This window comes from Crocodylus porosus, unplaced genomic scaffold, assembly GCF_001723895.1.
Source record: "Crocodylus porosus isolate Cpor-Errol unplaced genomic scaffold, CroPor_comp1, whole genome shotgun sequence".
NCBI classification, from domain to species: Eukaryota; Metazoa; Chordata; order Crocodylia; family Crocodylidae; genus Crocodylus; species Crocodylus porosus.
The window spans coordinates 824,645-838,765 of NW_017728945.1; the positions used below are offsets into that span (position 1 = coordinate 824,645).

The 14,121-nt window shown below is 47.0% G+C and overlaps 1 long non-coding RNA gene across 1 annotated transcript in view; it reads left to right on the forward strand.

The window, feature by feature from the left end:
* LOC109320554 overlaps positions 1–6,270 on the forward strand; it is a 35,166-nt gene extending 28,896 nt beyond the window's left edge. Inside the window, exon 3 of the long non-coding RNA XR_002103810.1 lies at positions 6,173–6,270. This is a non-coding gene — a long non-coding RNA (uncharacterized LOC109320554). The remainder of the gene's footprint in view (positions 1–6,172) is intronic.
* The last annotated feature ends 7,851 nt before the right edge of the window (positions 6,271–14,121 follow it).

Sequence of the window (14,121 nt, forward strand, 5' to 3'; positions counted from 1 at the left end):
GGGGGGGGGAGGCTGCAGGGACATGGTCGTGCCCACAGGATGTCATCTACTAAATGCTGCTTTTGGTGATGCGATACTTCTGCCGAAATGTTTCACTGGCGGATGGCGTTGCAATTAGCTGTCCTGCTGGTGGCTGGAGTTTGCTGGGAGGCAACAGCTTTCTCTGTACCATGTACAATCCAATTAAGCTCTGATTGAATTAATTTGATTTTTCTTCAACTTGCTTCCACATTCTTAGGCTCAAATGTTCTTAAGCAGCTGCTGAAGCCCGGGAGCCCCAGGAGAGGGGAGGGGTGCTTTATTTATTTCAATGCTCCTGGGCGGATCCGGATGCCTAATTTTAAGCACGCTGTTCGGACGGTTGGGATGCGCAAGCTGGAAGGTGGCAGTGGGGATGCCCCAAAATGAAAGTGCTTTGGTACAGACGAAGGCATTAGCAACTGCTGCTCCAAACAGCTGCGGTGGGGCTTCAGGATGGAACCGAGACTTTTCAAAGCTTTTTGACAAGCAGAGTGTGAAAGGAGTGCCCAATGTAAGTGGGTCCCTTACATTGCCCATTTTGAGCTAAAGAAGCCCATTTTGCTCTGGCCTCAGCACAGCAAGCCGTTCTCTGCAGTTTGGTTACTCTCCTGGGAGCTTTTAGGGCTCTTGGTGGGACACGCCTGCTTACCCAAATGCCCCACGGCTGGGCTTTCTTAATGGGGCCGCCTGTCTCTTTGAAGAGACGGGCTGCTCTGTTGCACGTGATTGCTGGGCTACAGAATCCATCGTTCTCATCTCTGCTGCCAAAAAATAAAACGTTCAGTTGTGTGCAAAGCGGAGAAGGGCTTGAAAGAGCTCTTCCCCAGAAGAGCGACTATCCCAGGCATTGCTGTAGGGCCCCTGATCTGCATCGGGGGGGACAGAGAAGTCCACAGAGACCAATCCTACATTCGTGTTGATAAACTAGGAGCAGAGCAGAGTCTGCAACCCAAAGAGCATGATTGCTTGAAGCGGGACCATTTTAGGAGCAAAGACTTGACCCTGCTCTTTTTCTTACAATAATAGTTCGTGCTTGCTTGGGGTTGTTCCCCAGAACGTCTTGAGGGAGGTATGTGACAGGCATTTCACAAGGGGGAAACTGGGGGACAGTGTGCTCAAATGACTTGCCCACAAAAGTCAGTGCCGAAGTGGAAATAAAACCCCAGAGGTACTGGGCCAAGCCTCCCGGCTCTATCCACCAGACTTCGGTCCTTCCAGACACTGGTGTACCTAGATAGCCTCTTGTAATTAGAAGCCTCCCTAGATAAGAGCTCAAGACTTTAGCTTGTCAAATGAATACTCCAAAAAACGATGCCATAATGAAGGCAAACGGGAAAGCCAGTAGGGTAGCTCATGGCTTAGCTGACAGCATCCTGATGTCTAAAGCAAGCCCCTGCCATATTTGTCTCTGATATGCAATTTGCAGAAGAGGATTTTGGCCCAGTCCCTGTTGGCCAGGACTGAGTGTCCCTAAACTCTGTTCCTTTCTGAGCTAATGTAAGTATTCAAACCAAGGCAGGAGCTGCTGGAACTTCGCACAGCGGCATGTTTGATTTATGATATGAGTCAATTATGCCGCTCTGCCAAAATGCATAAAAGGTACAAGCTGATGAGTCAAAGGCAGCTCTCTATTTACATAATGGATTTGTTTCCTAGAATGGGGGAGGGATGTCTCTATTAACCTCCATGGACCGAGTAAAGATGTCACTCCAGAAGGAAGGGCCAAGGCTTAAATGCAGGGGCAAAATGGTGTCGATAACTTCCAGATTCCCCAATGCTGATCGACCGCCCCCTCCCGTGTCTGCCTTAAGGTTCAGACTGCCCCTGGGGGAGGGGGAAGGGAAGGGGGATGTCCCAAAGTGCATTTTAGAATAATGTTGAACGTGGCTGATTTAGAGAGATTATTGGGCGCTGGCTTGCTGCTTATAAGCGGGTGGTTCAGAGTAAATTTATCAGTATTCCTCACTGATGCTGTCAGCTGATATATTGACCCATTTTTATGCAGTGCCAAGCGATGCAGCCTTGAGGTGCGTAGAAGGGGTGTTTCATCTTTTTAAATGTGAATTACTCCTCCTTTTCCCCCTCCAAGAGGGTATATTAGACTCCACTTCCACTACGGAGAAATCGGAGCACTGCCCCATTATCCGAACTTGGGACTCCAGAAGTCCCAGGGACTAGTCTCATACTTGGATCATCACACTGTGTTTCTCGCTGAGATTTGATGGTCCAGCTTTGATATGTCCATGGGGTCAATAGCAGACGTGGACCAGGTTTGAATGCCTATAGCATCTCAAGTCGAGTCCTGTGTTTGGAAAGGCCTAACGCAGATGGTCCATACCAGTCCCGTGCACCTTTTCAGTTCTCAAATGAGGGCTTAAGTGGCGCTTAAATAATGCATTAGCCTGTGATGATCTTTTGCATAGGGTAGACTCCCCACAGGAGAAGCCAGCAAGGCGTCTGCCTTGCACAGCACAGAGCAGTTTAATTTTTAGGTGGGGAGGCAATCTTTTTATGAAGTCTTGCCGTCACGACCCTTTTTCTTTTTTAGCATGGCATGACAGCTGCATTACAACCCCCCACAAAAGAGTCAGGTTTGAGAACCTTTGAATAATGTGACTTTGCAAGGAAGAGGAGTTTAAGTTTAGTTGGAGCAGATGTTCCTCCAGTTATGACACACCAGGGAAATTCAGTATATTATACACAGCTCAGGGCTAGCTCTGAAACAGAGTCAGGGTAGTTTTAGTAACAGCGCTGTAATATAAACTTGTGTGAAATAACTGTGCAAGGTATAAAACATGTGCAATGTAAAAGCATCTTTTAATAAAGTGTTCTATGAAATAATGGAATATGCTATGGATTAGAAGATACATAAATCTGTGTTCTAACATAAATCACTGTAATATAATAGTCTAGTGGGGGACTCTGCTTTATATTAGTATTACTAAGAGCTCCCGAATGATGCTAACAGTTGCTTTACACACCTATAGCAAGAGACAGTCCCAGCCCTGAGGTAGTTGCAATCAAGACAGACCAAGAGAGATGTGGGAAAAGGCAAAAGAAGTGCTTTCTATCCCCACAGATTGGCAGTAGAAGATAAAGTGATTTGCCCAAGGTCACAAAGGAAGTCTGTTGCAGAGCTAGGAAATGCATCATTTAAGTCTGTGGCAATTCCCTTGGGTAGCAAGGTGATGGGAGCCCTTTTCCCTGATCAGGGCCATATTTTGACACCCTGAACTGGAGGACTGGGCACAAACAGGTTTCTTGGCCAATGCGTTCAAGGACAAATAGGAACGAAGCCATAATTGATCCTCAAATTCTGCAGAACTACAGCAGGCAAATGTTGTCGTTCTTGCGATGCAACCTAGCTGGTATCTCCTTTCCCACTGGGATGAGGATTATCTTAAGGGATCATTCCTCCTCTGTGGTGTTTTCCAGGATCCATGTCTGCACCGCACACAAGGACCTGCAGTTTGCAGCGCGAGCGCTGTTAACAGAAATGGCGCACTTATTCACTATAGGACACGAGCAACTCCCCTCGAGTGCATGGGCACTGTCCCAACAGCAGTTGGGAAGAGAAGTGCAAACTGTGGGAGCCCCCAGACCAGCACGGTGACACGAAGGAAGTTGTTTGCTGAAACCCTAAGAAGCAGCTGGATGTGGCTGTTGTCATTTGGGAAGGCTCTGGGGAAGTCGCACTGATTCCTTTCGGGCGGCCGGTTGGGCTTATACTTGCCCCAGCAGATGCATCGTGGTCCAGCCCAGCTGTCTGCAGAGCTCCTTGCCAGCTCTCGGCCTGCAGCCTGCCCACAGGTTTCCATTTTGCTTGTTCATCCCCTTTGATGCAACCACAGCAGAGGGGTTTAGGCATGTGGTTTGCCACCGTGTCTCCGCTGCCCTAACTTTTAATGCTGCACGCTTCGGTCCCAAAATATGGGCGGCCGATAAGCGATTGAGAAAATTCATGCGATCCACCGATGGCCAGCAACTCCTTGGGTGTTTCACTCAGAACAGCTGTCCTTTTGATGTCGAGGGCCTTTGCATGTAGCAAGGTACTGGGCTGCTACCAGGAACGCTGTCAGTTGAGCGGAGCTGGTGAATATAGTAATTGGAGGCAAAGAAATGACCCAACAGATTATAATACTTTCCATCTGTACTGAGCAGCTGTGCTGCACGGACCTGAGAACGGTTTTGCATTCGGGATAGAGCTGTTTGCATGCTGGTGCCATTCAACCATCATCACAATCCCTTATTGGAGAGCATTTGAGACTGGTAGATGCTACCAGGCTCTTGTGTTTTCAGTCCTGCTTTTCCTTCTGCTTTTCAGGATTTGGCTTTATGATCAGCATAGCCACGTGCATCCTAGCAACTGTGGGATGTTCAAGATGGTGAAGACAATCCCAGAAGGGACATCTACACTATTAAAACAGGCGTTGACTACAACGTGCATAAGATCTGCACGGCTGACGATGAAGAAGAGATCAGATGAAAGTTCGGCTTGATTGGCATGCCTCTCATGGCAGGAGTGCATGGGCACTTGGGTTCAGGCTCATCCCTGGAAAAACATCTTTGCCCATTATGTGACTGAGCTCTTCCTTGAAGATTAGGACCAAATCTAGAGGAGGATTTTGGGATGAGACGAACAACAAGCAAAGACCTGTCTCGACAGGAGCCAGATGGAGATGGGAATTGAAAGGAGATGCTTGAGGTGAAAGAAAGAGTCAGGAGAAAAGCATGAGAGAGTTCTTCATTTGTGAGAGATTATGATGATCCAAGCATTTTGTGGGAAAGACTGCACTTAGTTTTGGCCCTGTCCTCTCAAAACCGAGGAGGGAATGTGTGTTGCAAGTAGAACATATCATAGACTGGGGGGGGGGGAATCAAACGTGCTTGAAAATCCTGAATTTCTAGGACCCTCTGGTCTCTCCACCATCAACATTTTACACTGAAGAAAATGATACATGAGCGAGAGCCTCAGCTGAGATCAATCCTCTGTGCTTCATGAAAGTCATTGGAGTGATGCTAATTTATGCCATCTGAGGACTTGGCCTTTGAGAATTTGATTCATTTTATTATAATAAATTTATGAGAATGGTCAATGCTGCATTTGTTCCAAATGCATGATGGGGATATTCAGAACTAGGACAACATACCCCCAAATCCCTGTTATTTCATCTCCTTGATTTAAAAAAAAATCTCACAATTTTCTGTCTTTGTCCCATGATTTTGTCAGTCCTGACCAATGCTTTTTTCTGCGTTTTAGGACCAACACCAGTACGTCTGATAAGCATGAAAGAGTTTGTGTTGTATCAAGTCTTCATCTTAACTGCTGCTAAATATAATTTCCCCCAATATTTATATTAATTCTGTGCCATTACTTTTTATTTCTGGGCTACAGGAGCATGAAGATTTGTGTGCCATAATCTATGCAGGAAGGCTGAGTTGATACATTGGTTGCAAAGGAAGAAAAGCATGTGTGGCTCTTCCTGGGCAGCTTTAATTTTATCCATCTGGCTCAATCAAAGTGGTTGATTAAGTAAATTTCTTCAGTGGAGTCGCACTGCCATAACTTGGCTCATTTTCTTCAAATGTTAAAGTAGTTATTGTACTAGGGGAATCTAATTTTGTATTCTTCTTATTTGCCTTGTCATTGTCAAACAAGAGACAAAAGGTCTCCCTGGGCGAATACAGTGTGCACGCTAGCACCGCACAAACAATTGACTTTTTTTTTTTTTTGCAGTTTTCTGGGTGAATCAAAAGATTTTTAAAAAGTTGTTGAGGGTTGACCTGGAATGAAATTTTATTTTTGTTTTGACAAAAGAATAAAATTTTAAAGTTGGGTCTAACGAAGTGTTTTGCTGGCGGCGCACGACTGAAAGGTTGCATTTGCTTTTTATGGTGGTTTTTTGTTTTTTTTTGTTTTTTTTGTTTTTTTTGTTTTTTTGTTCATAAAGTTAGGTTTTGGCAATTTTCTGAACCGGCACGTTGTTTGAAATAAATGTTTGAAACCTATTGCAAAACCATCAAAAAAAAAAAAATATTTTGACTTCTCTGAGCTCCCCCTCCGCTCCCATTTTTTCTGACTGAAATTATTCCCCAGATTTCACTTGAATTCATGAGTATTTTCTCGCACTCCAAAATTTATATTTTTCAGCAAATGAACTATGAACCCCAAATTCACCCAATTTCAATGGGGTTTCCTCTGAAATGTGCTGCATGCATCCATTTCGGATTTCCTCCCGTTGAAAGAGATGTCTAAAAGGCCTAAATTATATAAAGATGCATACAGTTTTGAGGCTTGATCCAGACTTTTTTTTCACAACTTTAACTCGAAATTCCACTGCCAAAATGTGTGGGAGCCTAGAGTCAGGTTTGTGATTTGTTTTGTACTAGTCCAGAGACCCGTGCAAAGACCATCACCAGACGCATGAGATGTTTCATTCAATCTTTTAGCGAGTCTGTTTTTTGCAAACCCCTTGCCCCAAATTTGCACCGTTCACCCTACCCCAGGCCCTGATGAGGCATGGCAATTGTCAAGATAATAGGAGTATGTGGGAGGACTTTTGAGCACTTAAAACAGCAAGCCAATGTCAACCTGCCTCACTGTAACGCTGCAGTAGTATCCGTGGGTCTCAGCTAGGAGTCGGGACCCAGTTGCTCTAGGATGGTGCTCAGCAATGTTTCCTGGATGGAGTCGCCCAGCTCTGGTCCAAGGCAGGGTGGCTGCCGTGTGGGATGGGAAAGCTCTCTGTCTGTCCCCCAGCTGCTTGGCCATGGTGTGGTGTGGGCAAAGCCCCTGCTGCTAAATGCCTCTAAGTCTCAGCTCTGTGGGCCAGATGCAATGGTGCCATGGGCTGGATCCAGCCCTCAGGCTTTATATTGCTGACCTGTGCTCCAGGATATATATACACCCAGCAGTAAAGAGATGGCTCTTGCACCAAAGGACTTCTACTCTTGGTTGGACCAGAGCCTTGGGTCTAAACCTTGAATGTTAACAGGGCTCCAAAGGGTATGATTTTCACTTGGTAGAGTGCTTTTCATCCCAAAGCAGTTTGCAAGCTACATACAGTACTTCTAAAATACAGTCACTGCTGAAGTGGTTCCTCGGCATGTGCAGGATGCCCATGGCATGACACGCAGGGCCTGGGGACGTTTCTTTGTCCCAGCACAATCCAGCCAGACATCCAAGTCAATGGAAGTTTTGGTATCGACTTCATTGATGCTAAGGGTCCTCTGTAAGTTTGAACAAATGCAGCGCGCCAGCAAAGATTGAATTTTAGGCACAGAGGGTTGGAAATCAGCATTTATTTTCAAAATAAATAAATCAAATTTTAAAAAGGGTTCAGATGAGAAGCAAAAGCTGAAATTTCAGCATTTCTCGTGGAACAAAAATCAGAGCAATTCAGTTTGGAACCATTGGATTGTTTAACATTGATTAATGTAGAATCACTTTGGTTTGATTTTATATTGGATTACAATGTAAGGCATGACAAAAATAACACCTAAGATAAGTATTTCAATATAATATACAAGTCGAAGCAAAGCTATTCAATGTTATGAAACAAAATGATTCAGTTTTTATCAAAAGGAAGGAAGCAGAAACGGCTCCCTCTCACTGACCATTTGGCCAAAGCCTCGTGCTCCCATGAATCATTCTGATCTTGGCAAAACTGCATTTTTCAGTGAAAAGGTGTGTTTTTTTTTTTTTTGTTTGTTTGTTTTTTCTCTCCCCATCATTTCCCCCATCACCTGTATTTTTTAAAGGTTTCCTTGGTGGTATGTTTTAAAGACCCCAATGCATCTGGAAGATGAAAGCCTGGCATCACACCAGCAGGATTTGAACCCATGCTTGGCAGGCAGCCTGCCTATTTCCAAGCCAGTGCTTTGGCAACTGGAGCCAAGCAATGATGCTGTCAGTGGCTGGGGCCTCAAGGTCTGTAGATTTCTGCACAACTGCATCTCGGTTTATTAATAAAAGGCATTCGCTGCCCTTTCCATTCCACTCAGAGTGAAGCCTTTATGCTCTGCAGCTGAGGTCGATTGTTGCTCTCTGGCAGTTTATTACCTTGCTACTGGACCAATAATTAACATTGTGTGTCTCAGGCTCTGAGGCTGAGAAGCAGAAAGGTGGGGGGGTTTTCTTCTCCCTTTTCTCTCTCTCTCTCTCTTTGCTGAAAGTACAAAAAGTTCTAATGATTTACTTCCTGGCACGGTGGGCTGAGGCCTGCAGGCAACAGCAAATCGGCAGCCGAATGAGAGTCCATTTGAAGCAGTGCCATGGGGGCCACGGTGCTGCCCGCTGCTGCTGTCAGAGGAATGCAGCAACTTTCCCCCAACCGGGAGCCTTTCAGTGGGTCCAGCCAGGCACTTCAGTAAGGTGAGGAATGGACCTTGGGTACCAGATTGTGGCCTATGTCTGTATGCACCATCCAGCCCCTGTAGCACAGACTCCCTGGCCTGCAGCCCGGACCCTGTTGGACAGCGGCAGTGATGTGACCCGTGAGCTGTATTCATGGTGGCGGTGGGCAGGCTAACCCTATATTTGCCTGAGCAATACCTCACAGAGAAATTCAATCCAGGACATGGACCTGGGACCTGAGCTGATATAGATGGCTGTAAGAGTGCCAGCATGTCCCTGGTTCAGGCTTTGATGTATTCAGCAGTCTTCCAAGGGCCTGGCATGAAGAGCTTAGGGTGGCCATCATGGAAGGTTTTCTGCTACTCTGTCCTCTATTGGTACAAAACCCAACACCTTTATGTCCTTTACTTTTCTTTTTGAGAGAAAAATAGAGGCCATAAAAGTGTCCGGTTTTGTATCAATAGAGGACAACTGGACTGTCCTCTATGATGGCCACCCTACACAAGGTTTAGTCAACTTTGGGTGATGATCTTAGTACATGCAGCCTAAGTGGGGAGTTAATGCAGCAGTAGTTTTGTGGAGCTGGGCCTATATGTCTTTAGTTTAGACCTATGGCCTGCCTTTTACAGTGCAGATCAAAGCTGTATCATAAGACTCTTTTGCATCTAAGGGCCGTGCAAAGTTGTCATCTCCGTCTCTGTCCTTGAGTGGGTCCTTGCGTTCCTAGCCCCATTTCAAACTGGGCACATCTACACATGCGCTTTAATGCACAGTAGCCTATACTACTATGCATCAAAGCATCCTGCCTGATGCAGGGGGACTGGACCCAATGATCTACAAGGTCTCTTCCAGCCCCTAACAATCATGTATAAGCCCATGCAATTACACTAATGCACAATAAAATAGGCTAGTCTGCATTAAGCATCACTTAAAAACTGTGCACATTCATTATTGTGCTTTAAGGCAACCTAATGCACATTTCTGTAGTATCTCCAATGTGAGGTACTAACTTGAAGGCCCTTTTCCTAATGCACATTACTGCACATGTAGATGTGCCCACTGCCATGAATCCAGGCCACAAGTGACTGCAGCTTTAGGCCCTGTGACTCGTTGGGCTTGGTGAGGGTGGTTCAGTGACAGCTGGAAGTTTGCTGTGGTTTTGGCATGAAAGGCTCAACAGCACGTCGTGAGATGTGAGCGTTCACTGCATTCTGGCAGCGCTGAGCCCTGCAGCAGACAGGGCAACAGTTAATTAATGCTTGGCCTTGCAGGTCTCCTGGGCAAAGCTGTTTGCTACCTGGGCTCTTGCAGCTGGAGGGAAGAAACAGAGAATGATTGAATTTTTCAACCTTTGCTATGGAAAAAATAAAAATAAAAATAAAACCCAACCCCCCGAACAGTGAGCACTGAATGAAACCAGGATGGTTTAACAAGCAAGCGAGCTGCAATTCTGGCTGCACAGCATGAGAAAAAGATACGGTCCATACAAGGCATCACACTGGGGTCTCTGCCTCCCTTGGGAGATGAGTCAGATTGTCAGGACTTAATCTTGAGCTGGTGGCTCTTTCCAGAAATGAGAGAGGGCCTTTTTTTCCATGGCCACTTCACTGGGTGAGAGCTGGCTCACATGACAGACAGACAGAGATACCTCCAGACCTTCCCTAAAGCCTCCCCTGCTGCTTTTGCCATCTGCGCAGCCCAGCAAGGACAACATCTGCCTGGCAAGAGAAGGCCACAAGATTGCTTTGAAGCCTGGGGGACACCTTGTGAAACCATCTGCGGAGTGCGGACCAGGAGGCACTATCGCGTCCCGTCTCCCAGTTCCATTTCTGGCCCGGTGTTTGATGCACAGATTGAAGCAGCCGTTGGGTTATGTCTCCACCATTGCTCTGGGGTCCCGAGAGTGCCACCAGAAACCTGTCCTGCCCTGTCCTGCTTTGCATGCATCAAACCCAGAAGCGAGGTGGCATTTCTGCCCAGGGTTATATCCCTCCCTTTCTGCCAGCCTCTCTCAAGTGCTCCAGACTGAACTTGAGAGCAGCAGTGAGGCACGTCCCCCGGGGTGACCGTTGCTGCCTCCTGTCCGGGCAGGGGGGCTGTGGGAGGTGGGCGTAGCGTGCAGGTCAGTGGCCTTCTGCAGCACGGTGCTGACATGCTGTTAGACGCTGGGGGCCCTGGTCTGCTGGGTGCCGCACAAACGGGCTACAAAGGACCAGAAGGGGCATGTAAGAGCATCAAATCTGGTCCCCTGCCAAGGGCAGGAGTTTTTTGGGCTCAAATGAGCTCAACAAGGTGCCTGTCTAGCCTCCTCTTGAACTACTCCAAGGATGATGACTGCACCACCTCTTCTGGGAGCGTATTCCAGATTCTAGTTACCCTTACGGAAAAGAAGTTTTTTCCTTCTGTCCAGCCTAAATTTGTCCTCAATTAGCTTGTGCCCATTGGTCCTTGTCCTCCCGAGGGGCGCTTTTCTGAAGAGTTGCCCCCCTACAGCTTGGTGCTCACGTACTTGTAGGTAAGTACAAGTCATCTCTAAGTCATCTTTTACTCGGATTGAACAGACCCAGTTTCTGGAGTCTCTCCTCGTGGGGCCTATCCTCCATGCCCCTAATCATAGGGGTGGCCCTTCTCTGCACCATCTTGAGCTTGTTCGCATCCTTCCTGAAGTGCGGTACCCAGAACTGGACACAGTACTCCAGCTGTGGCCTCACCAATGCTGAATAGAGGAGGACGAGCACCTCCCTGGATCTGTTGGCCACACACCGGGTGATGCAGGCCAGACTTATGTTTGCCTTGCTGGCAACTTCAACGCACTGTTGGCTCACGTTCATCTTCTCGCCCATTCTCACCCCCAGGTCCTGTTCAGATGCTGTGCCAGCCAGTGGAGCACCACCCATCGGATAGTTATGGTGAAGTACTTCCTACCCAGATGAAGGGCTCGGCACTTTTCCCTATTGAACCTCACCTGGTTCCATTCAGTCTGTCGAGGTCATCCTGGATCCTAACCCTGACCTCTGATGTGCCCGCGCTTCCCCACAACTTGGTGTCATCTGCAAGCTTAATCATTGCGCTTTCCACCCCCTCATCCAAGTCATTGATTAAGATGTTGAAGAGCACGGGTCCAAGCACCGATCCCTGGGGGACAGCACTGGAGACGGCCCTCCGGGATGAGGCCATCCCATCGATTTACAACTCTCTGGGATCGGCCTCTGAGCCAGTGGTCCACTCATCGCATTGTAGACTGGTCTAGGCTGGGACCCTCCAGTTTAATTGATTCAGAAAGCGCTCGCAGCAAAGCTGCTCAGCTACTTGTCCAAGCTGCCTGGGAGCCATTGCTTGCAAGTGACTGCTTCCTGATACGGAGCATGAGCTTTGCTCACTCTGGGTGTGAGTTCTTCATTATTTATCAGTTATTATTCCCCGTTTGGAAAGATGAACGTTTGGGTGCTGCCTTGCTTCCCAGAGCTTGGGGAAACGACCAAAGCTTCTGGTTCAGTTGGACCTTCAAAGAAAAAACACCAGAAGAAAAATGATAGCAATGCTTTTCTGCAGCTGTCTTTTTTTTTTTTAATTACAAAGCTTTTAAATGTTGTAGTCCTGAGCCATCTTTTCTCAGCCCTCCTGTATGTCATCATTACGCTAGGCAGAAAGCTTATGAGCCAGTCAGGGAGCAGAGCCAAACTAAATGACTTAAATGGCTAGCTAGCACATCAGATGCCAGGAGAATAGGGGTTTATTTCCAGCTCTGCCACTGACATACTCTATGACCTTGGGCAAGTTGCTTTATCTCTTTCTGTCCTTATTTCCCTGTTATTGCCCTCTGTCAATCTTGCTTGTCAGGTTTTAGAAGCAGCAGCTGTGAGTTACTGAACCAGGCCTAGCAGATTAGAGCCTTGTTCTTAGTTAAGTCCTCTAAATGCTCCAGGAATAAGAATAATTCATATCAATAGATGACCATCCATGCCCCTCCAGATACCAGGTTGCAAATAACGCACAGGCTAGGATCCATTTGTAATAGCAATTGCAAATAACTAGCACCTTTTTAGGTATCCAGGTTGTAGCCATATTGGTCTAGAGGCAAAAGGAATCGTAACTCATGGTAGAGGTGATATCTTTTATTAGAACAACTAGATTTTTGCAAAAAAATTCTTTAGAAATTTCTAAAGATTTTTTTTTGGCAAAAATCTATGTTGGTCTAATAAAAGATATCACCTCTATCATGAGTTCTGATTCTTAGTGCCTTTTTAGGAACTGCAGGTATCTCACGAATGGAAAAGGCTAGCTGGGTAATTTATTCACAGTGGCTAATTTGATCATCCCTGCTGGTCACTGACCTCTCCTGCTGTCTGATGGCTGTTTGTTAGTCTCTCTAAAAGGAATATGGTCTCGATCCTTTAGCCAGTCAGGAAACACCGTCACCGTATTCATCCTCTAAACAATTCTGTGATGTAGGAAGCATTTAATAGACATTAGATCAGGGGCGGGCAATTATTTCAGGCGGAGGGCCACTTACTGAGTTTTGGCAAGCCTTCAAGGGCCGTGTGACGGGCAGCCAGGAGCAGATCAATATTAATTTTCTATATTTTCTAGGAGCCCCGCGGGTCAGAGAGAATGGCCTGGCGGGCCGCATCTTGCCCAGCCCTACGTTAGATAATGAAGACCCCATTTGGTTTGGTCTAGCCTGTGCTGTCCTAGCCACTGGGGCCATAAATAACTGGCATGCCCATATGCATGCATGCACACTTACTAATTTCCCGCTCAGCCCAGCTCCCAGGGACCTGCTCTTGGTTCTTTCATTTCCCCACCCAAACTAGCTTGAAAGATGCCTGTTGATTCCTTCATGGCCCTGTTTCAGGAACCAGCCAGTGCCTTCCTTTCCCCCTGGATTTGGCAAGCAGACAGGGTGAATGATACCTGCAAGCTCATTTTGTTCCTTAGTCCCCTTTCGCAGTGGCCGCAGCCAGCACACGGAACAGGCACTGGCAGGGCGTTTCAGGTGAAAATCCCACCACGTGATCAAGCAATGCACTCAGCCTCTGAAGGGACTTGTGTAAAATTAGCTCTGTGGAGCTCTAAAATAGCTTTTGTGCACAGTGGGGATTGGGCTGTTACAGAGACAATGGTGTACTATTATTCTTGATCTGACAGCAGTGCTCTGATGTCCTCATCAGAACTGGGACTCCTTGTGTAAGGTGCTGCACTTACGTGAAGATAGAAACAGCGCCTTTCCTGAAGAACCACCCCCGTCATCTGGGATAAAGGAGAATTCATGTCTCTGGAGGAAAAAGCTCAGGTAAAGAAGAGTCAGAGAGACGAACAGTAGGTGTTGAAGGAAGATATAAACACAGAGACCCTGCCTGCAAGTGTGTCTGGGTGTGAAAACTGGAGTGTGCAAGCCAGTGGGGACAAACCTGTACAGCCAAGGGAAGAATCTGGCCTGAGACAGTGTAATGACTGGCTGGCGTGTAAGTGGCACTGTTGTCTTCTGTTGGGTGGAACCAGGACTTCTCGACTATGTGTCATAGTCCCTGTCCTGCTGTTGGAGATTCTCCTTGCGCTTGGGTGGCAGCGGAGCTCGCTGCAGGTTTCTGCATCCCACGGGAGCCGCAAGCTGACTACGCTGCGTCTCCCTTACGTTATGTCACTGTGTTTTGTGTGCTCAGTTGTGGAAGGCAGATGAGCTTTTCCCTCTAGTTTTTCTGTGAGGTTGAGGTGCTCTGATATTTTGAGACAAAGTCTTGGGG